Source organism: Mesoplodon bidens, assembly GCF_964165515.1.
Source record: "Mesoplodon bidens genome assembly, chromosome: 6".
Lineage (NCBI taxonomy): Eukaryota > Metazoa > Chordata > Mammalia > Artiodactyla > Ziphiidae > Mesoplodon > Mesoplodon bidens.
Genome location: NC_138162.1, coordinates 119,637 through 133,065, shown reverse-complemented (window position 1 = coordinate 133,065; position 13,429 = coordinate 119,637). Strand labels below are relative to the sequence as shown.

Below are 13,429 nucleotides of genomic sequence, written 5' to 3'. Positions count from 1 at the left end.
GGTAAGGGGATGGGCGTGCACTCATGGTGATGAGGGTGTACTTCATGTACCAGAAGGGTCTAGGCACTCTGGGGTACAGCGAGCAGTGCACGATACAGCAGCTCCCTGGCAAAGCTGGTGAGGCCCAGGGAGAGCAGACACACCCATGCGTGCAGAGGTTCCAGGATGGGAGCTGGGGCACAGCCAGCCAGAAGGGTGTGAAAGTGGAGGATCTGAGCCTTTTGTGAAAGGCAGACACAGAGGATGGATGAGAAACAAAGACCAGATGAAATATGGATTTGAAAAACACACCCTGCTCTTGAAATTGGGGTGGGGGGGCACCCCAGACTTGAGACTTCTTACTCCCCAGTACCTAGTGCTTTGGCCTTTGCCCAATTACTTATAAAATTTACTGATAATATCTAACCCATAGAATACTGCATTTGTAGTGGTATTGCATGTTAATGTTTCTGTAGTGGAAAAATCTTTTCTACAAGAAACATGTACACTATCTGAAATCAATTAAAACCCCTCTTTATAAAGTACTATATTGGACTTCCCTGGTGGCGCAGTGGTTAAGAATATGCCTGCCAACGCAGGGGACATGGGTTCGAGCCCTGGTCAGGGAAGATCTCACATGCTGCGGAACAGCTATGCCCATGCGCCACAACTAGTGAACCTGCAGGCCACAACTACTGAAGCCCGTGTGCCTAGAGCCGGTGTTCCACAACAAGCGCAGCAAGAGAAGCCACTGCAATGAGAAGCCCGTGCACCACAACAAAGAGTAGCCCCCGCTCTCCGCAACTGGAGAAAGCCCGCGCACAGCAACGAAGACCCAACACAGCCAAAAATCAATTAATTAATTAATTAATTTTAAAAAGTACTATATCCTTCTGTACAACTTCTCTGGGAAGAACAGAGATGGCGTGGGAGAGTGAGAAAGACCAATATTTAGTGCACATCTCTCATGCAGGTGCTCTGCTGACTCAGATACATTTATCCCCACTTTGCAAAGGAGAAAATAAGCTCAGAGAGGTTTAGTAATTTTCCCAAAGCCAAACAGCTATTGAGTGGCAGAACCAAGATCTGAACCAAGTCTGTTACCTCCAAAGCCTAAGTCTTCATCACAACAAAACTCAATTAATATTTACATTTATCGAATTACATTACAGCCTGGGGAGTTCTTGGCACAATCCTGAATAAGAGTGAGAAAGAAAGAAATAGCATTGTTCCTACAGTCAACCAAAATTTTTGGAGCAGCGGCTAGATGCCTGGTCCTTTTTGGGGTTCAGCAGTGATCACGACAGGAAAAGTCGTGCTTTCATGAACCATGTAGTGGGGAGGAGAGACGGGTGCAACTTGGGTGAGGGATTTCACCTTGCTGGGCCTCTGTTTTCTCATCTGGAAAATGGGATGGGTGTTCCTCATTTTCTGGGATTGTCCGGCTGGACATTCTCTGATTCCATAAGAAGCATTTGTTTTCCTGTTTCTTTAAAATTCATTCAAGCCATGAGCCGTGATGCATGTTGTTAGCTGCTGCCCAAATCACTCTTCCCCACCCTTTTCCTGTGATCAGGTCTTTCCCGAAACATGACTCACAATCAGTCAAGTCACAGAACCTAAGGGGCACCCAGCAGAAAAATTCCAACCCTTGCTTCTCAGGAGCTCTGTGGTCTACCTGCCAGGTAAACTTAACTCACCTGGGACAAGGTGGCCATCCCTGGTTTCACATCAACATGATCTCAGGCACAAACCTCCTTTTTTTCCATTTGGTCTTTAAGTTACTTGTTGAAACAACTGTACAAATATGACAAAGGTATAAAATCAGGCATCTTCTGCCCCCAGTGCCTACTAATACATGATGTTCTGCCACTTTAATGATAAAGATAGAACATTTCAACATTCTGCTGCCCTCATTATTTGTCATTTTTGTTGATATTTCTATTGAATACATCTTTCAATATTTTAACAATGGAACATTTATTTAGGTTGCTCCAGACCCAGCCTTTAGTGGTAAGGGATTTGTTGTCATATTTCTATTATGTTTCCTTTAAAAACCATTATCCTATTTAAATGGATTAAGTCAATTCTATAGGCATTTATCTTATGATATTCATGAAATGAATACATAGAGGGCAGTAGTACAAGTTGATCACACTTGAGAACCTCTAGTAGCACAGTTAAGTGTACATATTATCTATGTGTAAACCAAAGTACATGCTGAGTGAGATTCTCCTACCCTTTTCACTCTGTGCCCCTCAAGCCTGTGAGAAATGGAATATTTCTTGCCATCTCAGTAAACAAAGGATATCACAGTCATCAGCCCTTGCAGCCCTCCAGTGTGAGCCGCGAGCCCTGAGGATCTCAGGATATGCAAATACAGAATGCAGGCCCCAGAGCGCTGAGGTGCATATGAAAGGAAGGAATTCAGGGAGCCCAGACTCTGGCATCTCCGCAAACAAAGAAAAGCGCTGCATTCCTCACGTTGGGAGAGCCGGTTTTCCTTAGTTAACAATCACCTGCTGATGGTCCCCATTACCTGCGCCAGTGCCCTGCCCTATCTCCTCCCCCGGTCCTTTAGCTCAGGGAGGAAGGAGGGCAGAGGGATTCCGCTGAATAAGGGGCCTGCGAGCCTCGGGAGGAGTTTTTAGCCGCCTTCCCCGCAGTCGGGGGGAGGCGCGCTGACGCTGCAGCCGGGCCTTGCGCCTCCCTTGCCCCGTTTCCCCTCAGGACACTCAGGCCGACCCCCTCCCCACGCCCCCCAGGCCCCGCGAGCCAGGCCGAGGGCAGGGCCGAGAGGAGGGACCGAAGTTCCCGGGACCAGACGCTGGGGGCCGCCCTTTCTGCACAGCAGCGGCGGGTGGCAGCGAACCCCTGCCCCTCAGAAGCTGGTCTTGCCCTGCCGCCAGGGCACCGTACCAGGCGGAGGGTCGGCGCCCACTTACCCGGCCCGCCGTCCGCACGACTGTCGCGGCTTCGGCCTCCGGGGCCCCTCCAGAGCCGGCAGCGTCAGTGAGGCCGCCCTCGCCGCGGGCTCCGGGGCAGTTCCGTGAAGGCGGAGGGAAGAGACCCCGAGCCGGGAGCTCCAGCTCTGCGGAAACGCGGGCTCCGTTCTGGGCGCAGCGGGTGGGACCGCTCTGCCCCAGGGCCTTCTGGGAGGGACGGAGGCGCCGGGGGAGGGAGCCGCCAGGGGGGCTCCTGGAGGGGCGGCCCGGCCTGAGGGCCCCGCCCACTGTGACCGCAGCCCAGGCATTTTTCCTGGAGTCCTACACTACAAAGTTAGAAAGATACACGGTCTATAGTAAATATTCACAAATGACTGTTGCTGCTGTGCTTACTATCCTATTAAAGGTGTAAAATCCATAAAACACTTTAAGTTCAAAATTAAATATGAATTTTTACCTTTCTAATTATGTCTCTGCTATTCACAATTGTCGTTAATGAATCAGAGACTGTGGCATCACTAGTTAAAAATGAGCTTGTTAAAAAAATAGAACTCAGGCCCACCGGACCTACTGAATCACAATCTGAACTTTTACAATCTCCCCAGTGTACTTGTGTACCCATGAATAGTTGAAAGGTACATTTCTACCTCGACACGTCTTTTCTGTCTGAGAAATACACACATTTTATCCAATTTGATATAAATAAAACACTCAAAAATGCATATGCCTGTGTTGAAACCATCATTTTATCATTTGTTTTCCAGATAAGTATAGTCTCTATACTGGTTTTGTGGATCACATGCCACACTCTTTTCTTGTAGTTAGAAATAAGATAGAGAAACTTACTTTGTAAAAAAAAAAAAAATATATATATATATATATATATATATATATATATATATATATATATATATAAGTGGGTAATTGATGACATTCTTCTAAATTAAAACCAGTTCTCTTAACTTGCTCTTTTCTTCTTGGGTCACATTATGAACTCTTCCCGTGGCCACACGGTATGTGTACTTTTAATTTCAGGGACTGCTGACATTCCAGGATATGGCCATAGTTTTCTCTCAAGAGGACAGGCAATGCCTGGACCAAGATCAGTGGGAACTGTCCAGGTATGTGATGTTAGACAAGTATAAGAACCTGCTCTCCTCGGGTGAGGATACCTTCCTTCCAGAATTCCTTATCCCACCACAGGGTTTCGAGTCCTTCATTTGTAGAATGTCTCCTGGAATCTTCTGCTTCCTACAATAGGGTTCCAGATTGCAACGTTTCAGGAAAGATTGGGAGTTTGTGGGTATAATTTATCTTATTCTTTTAACATTGCAGCCTCCCTCAGCCGCATAGCACAGGGAGACCAGCTCAGTGCTTTGTGACTACCTAGAGGGGTGGGATAGGGAGGGTGGGAGGGAGGGAGATGGAAGAGGGAAGAAATATGGGAACATAGGCTTATGTATAACTGACTCACTTTGTTATAAAGCAGAAAATAACACATCATTGTAAAGGAATTATACTCCAATAAAGATGTTAAAAAATAATAAAAATAATAAAATAAAATTGCAGCCTCCCTTTTAATATACTTTGTAACTGCTTGGGCTGTGTCTATATGAACTGTGTACTATATGCTTCTGTCACAGTCCTTACAATATTTTATTGTCTTATTTTCTGTAACAATTCTCCATGGATTCTTTGGGCTTAAGGTATACTAAAAGGGAGACTGCGATTCTGGGACTTCCCTGGTGATGAAGTGGTTAAGAATTCGCCTGCCAATGCAGGAGACACGGATTCGATCCCTGGTCTGGGAAGATCCCACTTGCCACAGAGCAACTAAGCCAGTGGGCTACAACTACTGAGCCTGTGTGCCACAACTACTGAAGCTGGTGTGCCTTGGGCCCGTGTGCCATTTATTTTTTGGAGAAGCAACCACCTCTGAGTGATCAAAATTTAGACCAACTAGGCAAAATGCTTTATCACCTGTTCTAAAACACTGATCAACAGAACAAGTTTTACTAGGGATAACAGTGTAATTGTATTCTGGAGTTCATAGCGGCAATATGGTTTATGACCTTGATGCTGGATCACGACATTTCAATGGTATAACTGCTTTTAATTGTTCAACGATTAAAGTCTCACGTGATCTGAGTTCAGACTGGAGTCATCCTGGTTGCTTTCTGTCTATTGCAGATTTCTTCCAGTAGGAAAGGACAAGAGCATTACGGCTTACTTTACAAAATGTCTGGAAACTAAATGATGATATAATCTACATTCAATTAATTTATACATACCCTACTGTAGAACCATGTTTGTTACGGTGGCAGAGCCCGGTAATTATGTAAAACTGAAACCTTTATCTGCACTGGTTCAAGTCCTCTTCCTAAGAATATGTTTATAATCAGCATTCTTTCACAAATGACCCAATTTAATTCACCATAGCATTCCTCATATTAATTAAATGGAAAATCCTAGGCTATATAAAAATCCAGAAAGGGCCAACAATCCTCAGCCCCCATGGATGATTACAAACCATTGCTGAGGCATACAAATTACTTATTAAAGAACCACTATGTCCATCAACATCATCAATTTATATATTATTGCCCCAATGCTAACCTTAACCCTGGCTCTCAAAACACGAATTCCTCTTCCCATATCTTACCCACTAATTAATATAAATGTTGGCATATTATTTATATTAGCCATATCACACCTAGCCATTTATTCCATTCTCAGATCTGGATGAGCTTCACATTCAAAATACTCACTCACTGGAGCCCTAGGGACAGTAGCACACACAATCCCATATGAAGTAATGTAGCAGTTATTCTATTCTCAGTCTTACTGATAAATGGATCATTGACCTTTCAACAGTAATTATTACACGAGAACGCCTATGACTAGTTTTCTCCTGACCCCTACCCAGAATTTGATTATCTCCGCGGTAGCAGAAATCCAATGAAGCCCCACTTGATTTAACAGAAGTAGAATCAAAACCTGTATATGTCTTCAATGTAGAAAATGTAGCAGGCCCATTCACCCCGTCCTTCCTAGAGAATATGTTAATTTCCTTATAATAAACGTTTCCACAACAATCTATTTTGGGGAGCATTCGACAATCCGTAGGTGCCAGAATTATAGATTCTTTCATCTTGTGAATATAGTTTTTTTAAAAAAATAATTTTTTATAGTTTTACTGCCTTTAAACAAAATGTACTCCATTGCTGTGGAATATTCCTTCATAGGAGCGTGCATGGTTCATTTCTGCATCTGCTTGTGATGGTCTTCAGGTTCTTTCAGGTTTGGCTCCTGTGGCTGCAGAGTCCATGTCGTGTGTCCTGGTGCAGGGCTGGGGGGGTTGTGTTCAGCTGGGAGGAACACTGTGGGTCTGTGTGCACGGACTTCGCTCTCTGAGGCCCGATTGTTTCAGAAGTGGTTGCACCCCCCGCTGCGCACCGGGCTTTCCATTGCTCCACATCCTGCTGATATTTGATACTGTGTCTTCATGTCTGCCATTCTGGTAGGTGTGTGCACAGTAGTTTTCTTACGGTTTTAATCCCTCGGTTGTTAGTGAAGTTGTGCATCTTGTGTTATTCACGGACTACTTCCTGTTGTTTTTTTTTTAAAGTTTTAAAAATTGTGGTCCAATACACAAAACATAAACTTTACTATCTTAACCGTTTTTAAGTGCACATTTCAGGGTCCAGAATTAATTCGCACTGTTGTGCAAACCTGACCGCCATCGTCCTCCAGAATTTTTTCATCCTGCAAAATTGAAACAGTCCCCATTAAACACTCAGTCGCCATTGTCCCTCCCTCAGCCCCTGGCACTCACCATCCTACTTTCTGTCTCTATGTTTCCGACTGCTCTAGGGGCCTTGTATGAATGGATCAAGCACTGTTTGTTTGTTTGTGTCTAGCTTACATCACTGAGCTTTAATGCCCTCAAGGTTCATCCCTGCTGCAGCCTGTGTCAGAACTGCCTTCCCTTTTAGGCTGAATAACATTCCCTTGTATTGATGGACCATGTTTTTCTTCTCCATTCATCCATTAGTGGACACATGTACTATCTACATTCATTTCTCCTGTCATAATATTTGTGGAATAACGTCAGAAAGTCCTATGAATCAAAAGTCATTTGCCATTAACTTTTTCCTTAAACTTTTTATTGTGAAAAACATCAAAGCTAAGAAAAGGGAAAAATACATGTCAGCTTCACTTGTGTTCAGGACTTAATGCTTTACGGACTCACTTTATGGATTCACTTTATTCCCTGTGTGTGTGCTATGTACATGCGTGTGCATGCGCCTGTTTGCATACCTATGCTGTGCATGTGCATAGGTATGTGCACTTGCACACGTTCGTTAGTGTGTACTTGTTCACGTTAGTGTGTGCATGGGCATATGCGTGCATGTGTGTTCATATGCTAGTGTGTGAATATATTTGTGCTGTGCACCTACATATGTTTGTGTGTGTGCTGTGCCCGCCTGTGTGCACAACTGTGTGTTTGCTGGAACCACTTGCAGATATATCCACACGCAGCTGCTCTAACAATCCTGCGTAGCCACGTAAAGGTCACAGATCTCAGGGATTTAAATGGATGGAGCAGGATGTCCTGACACAGAGTCTGTCTTCCAATGACTGTCACGGTCTCAGTAACATCCTTCACACCTTCTTTAAGCCCCATTCAGGGTCCAGTTTAGACCCCCATTACATTCAGTCACCTGCCCCAGGTCCCCTAAAGCTACAATGTCACAGTTGGAGAGCCCGGCCAAGGCTGGGGATGCCCCTCCTGTTGGCCTGGCCTCCAGGCCCTGCACTTGGCTCCTGTGTTCCCATCTCTCAGCCAGGCCCCGACTTGGATGGGGCCGCCACCTCTTTCCTCACAGTGTCCCATTACCCAGTCAAGGGGGTTCATTCTCCCAAAGTCAGCATCAGGAGTGGGGGCGTGACAGTCCCCACTGGGTCTCCTTCATGTGAGACCTTGTCCTTTTGAAAGAGCAGGCGCCCTGCCCTCGGGGGTGGGGGCTGGGGGGTGACATGCGGCCCACGATGGGCAGGCGGGTCACCAGGTGGGGCGAGCCAGTGTGCAAGGAGCTCCGCGGTGGGTTCTCCTCTCCAACAGCTTCTGTGCCCCTACCTCTCCCCGTGATTCCCCTCGAAGACAGCGCGGTGCCCGGGACGGGAGCCATGGGAGCCGTCAGCCACCGCCCCCTCTACACACACCCACACGCACACGCACACACACACGCACACGCACATGCACACGCTGCAGGGAAGCAGGACCTGAGTGCAGGGCTCTCAGCGGCCCTGAGCGCCCCGCCCGGAATCGGCCAGTGGAATGGACAGACCGGATCTCCCGGCCCGGACCATGCAGGACTGTCCTGCCTGGGCTTCCAGTGCGGCCGCCTCCTTCTGGAAACCTGGGAGGCTGGAATCAGGCCACTTCTTGTCTGTCCTGGCAGCAGATGGGGCTGCACTCTCAGAAGTTCGTGGCTCACCCATGGATCCTGACCATCAGGTGGCCAGAGATATTGGTAACATTTTGGTTTTGCCTGTTGAAATGCTTAATGACAAAGATTTTGTTCAGTTTCCTGATGTGGGTGTCCAAAGATGAGAGACCCATGTGTGTGATCTGTACCTCCTATGAGATCAGCCCTAAGCTAATTTAAACATGGTCAAGTTCTGTCTACACGGTAGATTTAGACCTCTGCATGTCCTTTCTACTGATTATGTTCAGAGCTGACCATGTGTTGTCTATAAGAAGAAGATTTAGGCCTGACCATGTTCTGTGTACGCTAGGACTATGGGAACCTGGGTAGAAACCCGGCCTGGCCTCAGGACTGGGAAGCTCCGTGCCTGCATCTGAAGGTGAGTGCTTAAATGTCTGGGGTCTGGAACTGAGGTGGGCTTCTCTAAGTAACAGCCTCTCTTCTGAGTGTGGTTACTTGGTCCTCCCAAGGGTCAGTGCTGTGGTCGGGGCCTTAGTCTTAAACCCTGTAAGGTTCACCTTCCCTGGGGCTCGTGGAGAATCCACAGGAGGGCTACCTGGCAATAATTCCAATTCACCAGCACATGCATGGTGCGTAGGGAGGCAGGTTTAGCTGGTGAATTGATTGCAGGGCACGCAGATCGGGCAAAAGCCCGATGGGTAACAGCTGAGGCTGCTGCTGAGCTCTCCTTCCATTCTACCGTCCCTACTCAGAAGCGTCCAGAGCTGCCCCTCTGCTTTCAGCCCTGCTGTCCTGTGAGTTATCTCAACAAGCATGTGAGACAAGAAAGGACTGAGCCTGCCAGAACCAAGTAGTGTGTTCAACTTTAGCATGAAAGCTTTAAAAACAGGTAAAATCAACAGAATCAAACTGAAAAGAGGAGGACTTCTCTGGTACAAGTGTGGGGAGAGGAGACCCACCTGCCACATTTTCCCATCCCAGGAGGCCCCAGGAACACAACTTGTTTCCACATGAGGGGATCCACCAGCAGAGCCATGGTGTCCTGACCAAGGGGACATGTCACCCCAGGTGCAGGGTCTGGGGAGGTGAGGTCACCCTGGAGACTGTGCACGTGTGACCCCAGTTGGGGGAGTCTGGGGAGGGTGGTTCACCCTGGGACTGTGGACATGTGACTCAGATGGAGAGGTCTGGGTAGGAGGGGTCACCTGTTGAGAGAGAATGTGTGACTTTAGGTGCAGGGTCTAGGGAGGTGGGGTCACCGTGGTGAGTGTGGACGTGCGACCCCAGGTAAAGGGTGTGGGGACTGTGTGGCTCTCACCACATCTGCATGGGTCAGGATCACATGTACGGGGAGATCCCATATGTGCTCTTTGCCTGCAATGTGTCTTTTCCCCTTTGAGATTTCCAACCTCTGCATCAAGGGTGTTGACCTGATTAACCTGTGGTACCTTTTCTTCTCTTAGTCTTCTCACATTCATGTGAGGTCAGGCATGTTTGAGTGGGTTGCTGCTCTGTGTTCTGGTGAGTGACAATGCTTGGTAGTATCATATTAATAACATATCATATCATATGTCTAATCTATGGGGGTCACCACTGCCTGGGTCCCCCTGGACAGAGGTCAGGTGAGCACAGACTAGCCGCCCCTAAGTATGGTCTCCCATGTGCCATGTGAGGGTACCGTGATGGCCCCTAAGGTAGGGGACTGTGTCTGGGCCTCTGACATCTGTGATGAAGGGGAGTCGAAATGGAATCACAGTGAACAAGACATTATTTTAAGAATTTATTTTAAGTGAAATAAAACACACGTCACATACCCCTTACCATCTTCACCATTTTAAGTGCACGTTTCTGAGGCATCAGATCTATTCACTTTCTCGTGGAGCCATCACCACCATTCCTAGAACTTTTCATCTTGCAAAACCAAAATTCCACAACCACGAACGTCTCACTCCCCATTCTCTCCCACTGCCCCTAGCACCGATATCCACTTCAGTCCCTGAGTTGTGGACTCCAGGGCACCCACTGGAGTGGAATCCTGCAGTGTTTGCTGAGGGGTCACTTTGGAAGAGCTGACTTTCAGTCTGAAGCTCTGCCTGTTTGCATCTGAAGAATCTGCATTTAAGGAGAGGGTGTATGAGGAAGGGGCTGTATGAGGGACAAAGGTGTCTGGGGTACAGATGAGCCAGGACCTGACCAGCTGCCTTTTGGGTCCTCTGGATCCATCTCTTGGTCTGTGCCTCATCTGCATCATCACTGTTCCCGCTGGCACCCCTGGGGTGTTCTCTGAGTGAGATTCCCCTGGTGCCCCTGCTCTCCTCCCCTCCTCCTACTGGTTGGGGAGGAAACTGCTTGCTGTGGGGTCTCTACTCCTGAGGCAGGAAGGACCCTGCAGCGTGGACCTGCAGAGTGTGGGTGTGGTCCCAAGAACATGGGACCCACATAGGACACAGCATTGGGGCGTGACAAGTGCTAGGGCTGCCTCATCACTGACAGGGAATGTTGCCAAGATCCTGCTCGGGAGGGTGTGGTGGGTGGCCTGGGACCCCAGAGGCCCCATTCCTATCCTGGAGCTTGGAGGGTGCATCCCCATGGGCTCCAGATTCACCCCATATCTCAGCCATATCCCTCTGTCCTGTCTTTGACCTCAGGAAAACGACCTCTATTGATCATTGTCCACAACATAGGCCTGGTCCTGTCTGTATTAGGAGTCTTTAATTTAGGCGTCCTGGGATAGCAGCTCTTTTTAGGCCTGAGAAGGAACAGCTCAGGAGTGTACAACAATTTCAGATGAAACTAATCTTCAATGACTGTCTCTATAGTGCTAGGTTGTTGACTTCTATTAATCACTATTCTCCTGGTTTTAGCTCTGATGTGGGGATTACAGAGCAGTCAACATTTAAATCTTCATAATCTGTGTATTTGTAGCATCAGTATCATTACTGACCCATAGTTTTTATGCTTTGGGAAGAGTTATTGATTTCATGTATCATGTAAAGGATTCACAATGATGATAGAGCAGCTAAGATTACAATAATGGCTGGTAAAATGTTCAAATTTTCTCTACCTGTGCATCTATTGTCCATATATGAGTTAGTTTAATTGTCAATATTAGTGAAATAATATAGAGGACTAGAGAACTTCTTTTAAAAATCACTATTAATATGTGTGATGAAAATGTAAAAGTTCTTCCATAATCGGTGATGTTGTATCTTGAGAGCCTAGATGAAATTGATATGCCTTCATGACATACACTATTTTAGCCTATAATTTCACTTTGAAAATTTTACATCACTTTTTACTTTTATCTCATTTATTGAGAAAGACATAATTGTTATGCTGTTGGCTTCAAACTGCTTGAAAAGGACTTGAGTCCTACCTTATTTTACATTTACATAGGTAGGACTTCAAATATAGGATATGGTGGAGGGCATCCGTGCAACCATTCTAGGTTAGGAGCAGCAGTTTCCACTGCTGAGACTTCTCGTTTGGACACAAATGGTTTTCACAGTATGAAGATTATTAGCATTACTGCTGCTACTGAGACGAATGAGCCTAAAGACAAAATATTTCATGTTGTGTGTGCCTCAGAGGAATGTAGTAACCTCCCTGAGAGGCCAAGAAAGTGCTGCAGGAAGTCATATTTACTACTACAAATATACCTGTGAAGTGAGTTTTGCTACTGCTGAGTTAACTGTGTAACCTGAGAATAGTGGGAATCAGTGTAGGAAGCCTCCCATAATAGTGAAGACTGCTCCCATGGACACTACGTCATGGAAGTGTGCTACTACATAGTATGTATCTTGGAGGACAATGTCTGGGGATGAGTTGGCTAAGATGATTCCTGTCAAACCACCTACTATAAAAAGGAAAATAAAGCCTAAATCTCATAATAGAGTGGGATCTCATATAATATTACCTCCGTGAAGAGTTGCTAATCAGGGACTTCCCTGGTGATGCAGTGGTAAAGAATTGGCCTGCCAATATAGGTGAAACGGGTTTGATCCCCGGTCCAGGAAGATTCCACATGCCGCGGAGCAAAAAGCCCGTGCGCCACAACTACTGAGCCTGCCCTCTAGAGCCCGTGAGCCACAACTACTGAAGGCCACATGCCTAGAGCCTGTGCTCTGCAACAAGAGAAGCCACCGCCATGAGAAGCCTGCGCATGGCGACGAAGAGTAGCTCCCGCTCACTGCAACAAGAGAAAGCCGGTGTGCAGCAATGAAGACCCAACGCAGCCAAAAATAAAAAAATAAAAAAATTAAATAAAGAGTTTCTAGTCGGCTAGATACTTTTACTCCTGTAGGGATAGAAGTAATTATGGTAGCTGATGCAAAGTATGCTCCTGAGTCGACAGCTACCCTTATGGTAAATATGGGCCCACGAGAGAAATCCTAAAAGGCCAGTGGACATGACTCATAGTATTCCCAAATAGCTGAAAGGCAGTTTTTGTCCTAAATCGTATGTAATGATATGTGAAATTATAACAAACCCTGGTAGGCCATGAATACACACTTCAGGGTGACCAAAGAATCAAACTAGGTGTTGCTATAGGATTCGATTTCCTCCTGCAGGGTCAAAGAATGTAGTGTTGAGATTTCTATCTCTTAACAGTGTGGCAATTCTGGCTGCTTGGACTGAGAGTGGTAATTATAGTAATATGGCTATAGTTAGGGAAGAGTAAACAAATAATGGTGTTTGGTATTGGGATTTGACCGCTGGTTTTGGATTAAAGACTATAGTAATACAAGAAATAGCACGAAGAATTGAAGAGACACCTGCTAAAGGTAAGGAGGAAATGGTTAGGTCGACAGAGGCTCCTGCGTGGGCCAGATTGCAGGCTAGAGCTGAATATACAGTTCCACTTGTACCAGAACCAGCTTCTACTATTGGTAATATGAGTAGGAGTAAGAATGATGGGGGAAGTAGTCAAAAGTTTACATGATTTATTTGGGGAAATGCTACCTCAGGTGTCCCAGTTATTAGTGGCCCAAGTCAGTTTCTGAACCCTGCAGTATAATGGGTACAACTATAAAGAAAATTATTATAAGTGCA

The 13,429-nt window shown here is 46.3% G+C and overlaps 1 long non-coding RNA gene across 3 annotated transcripts in view; it reads right to left on the bottom strand.

The window, feature by feature from the left end:
• Window positions 1-3,115, bottom strand: part of LOC308618941 — a 61,682-nt gene extending 58,567 nt beyond the window's left edge. For all 3 annotated transcript variants that reach the window (XR_014016103.1, XR_014016104.1, XR_014016105.1), the window contains exons 1-2: window positions 2,925-3,115; window positions 1,680-1,776 (exon numbers count right to left, since the gene is read on the bottom strand). This is a non-coding gene — a long non-coding RNA (uncharacterized lncRNA). The remainder of the gene's footprint in view (window positions 1-1,679; window positions 1,777-2,924) is intronic.
• Window positions 3,116-13,429: the final 10,314 nt, after the last annotated feature.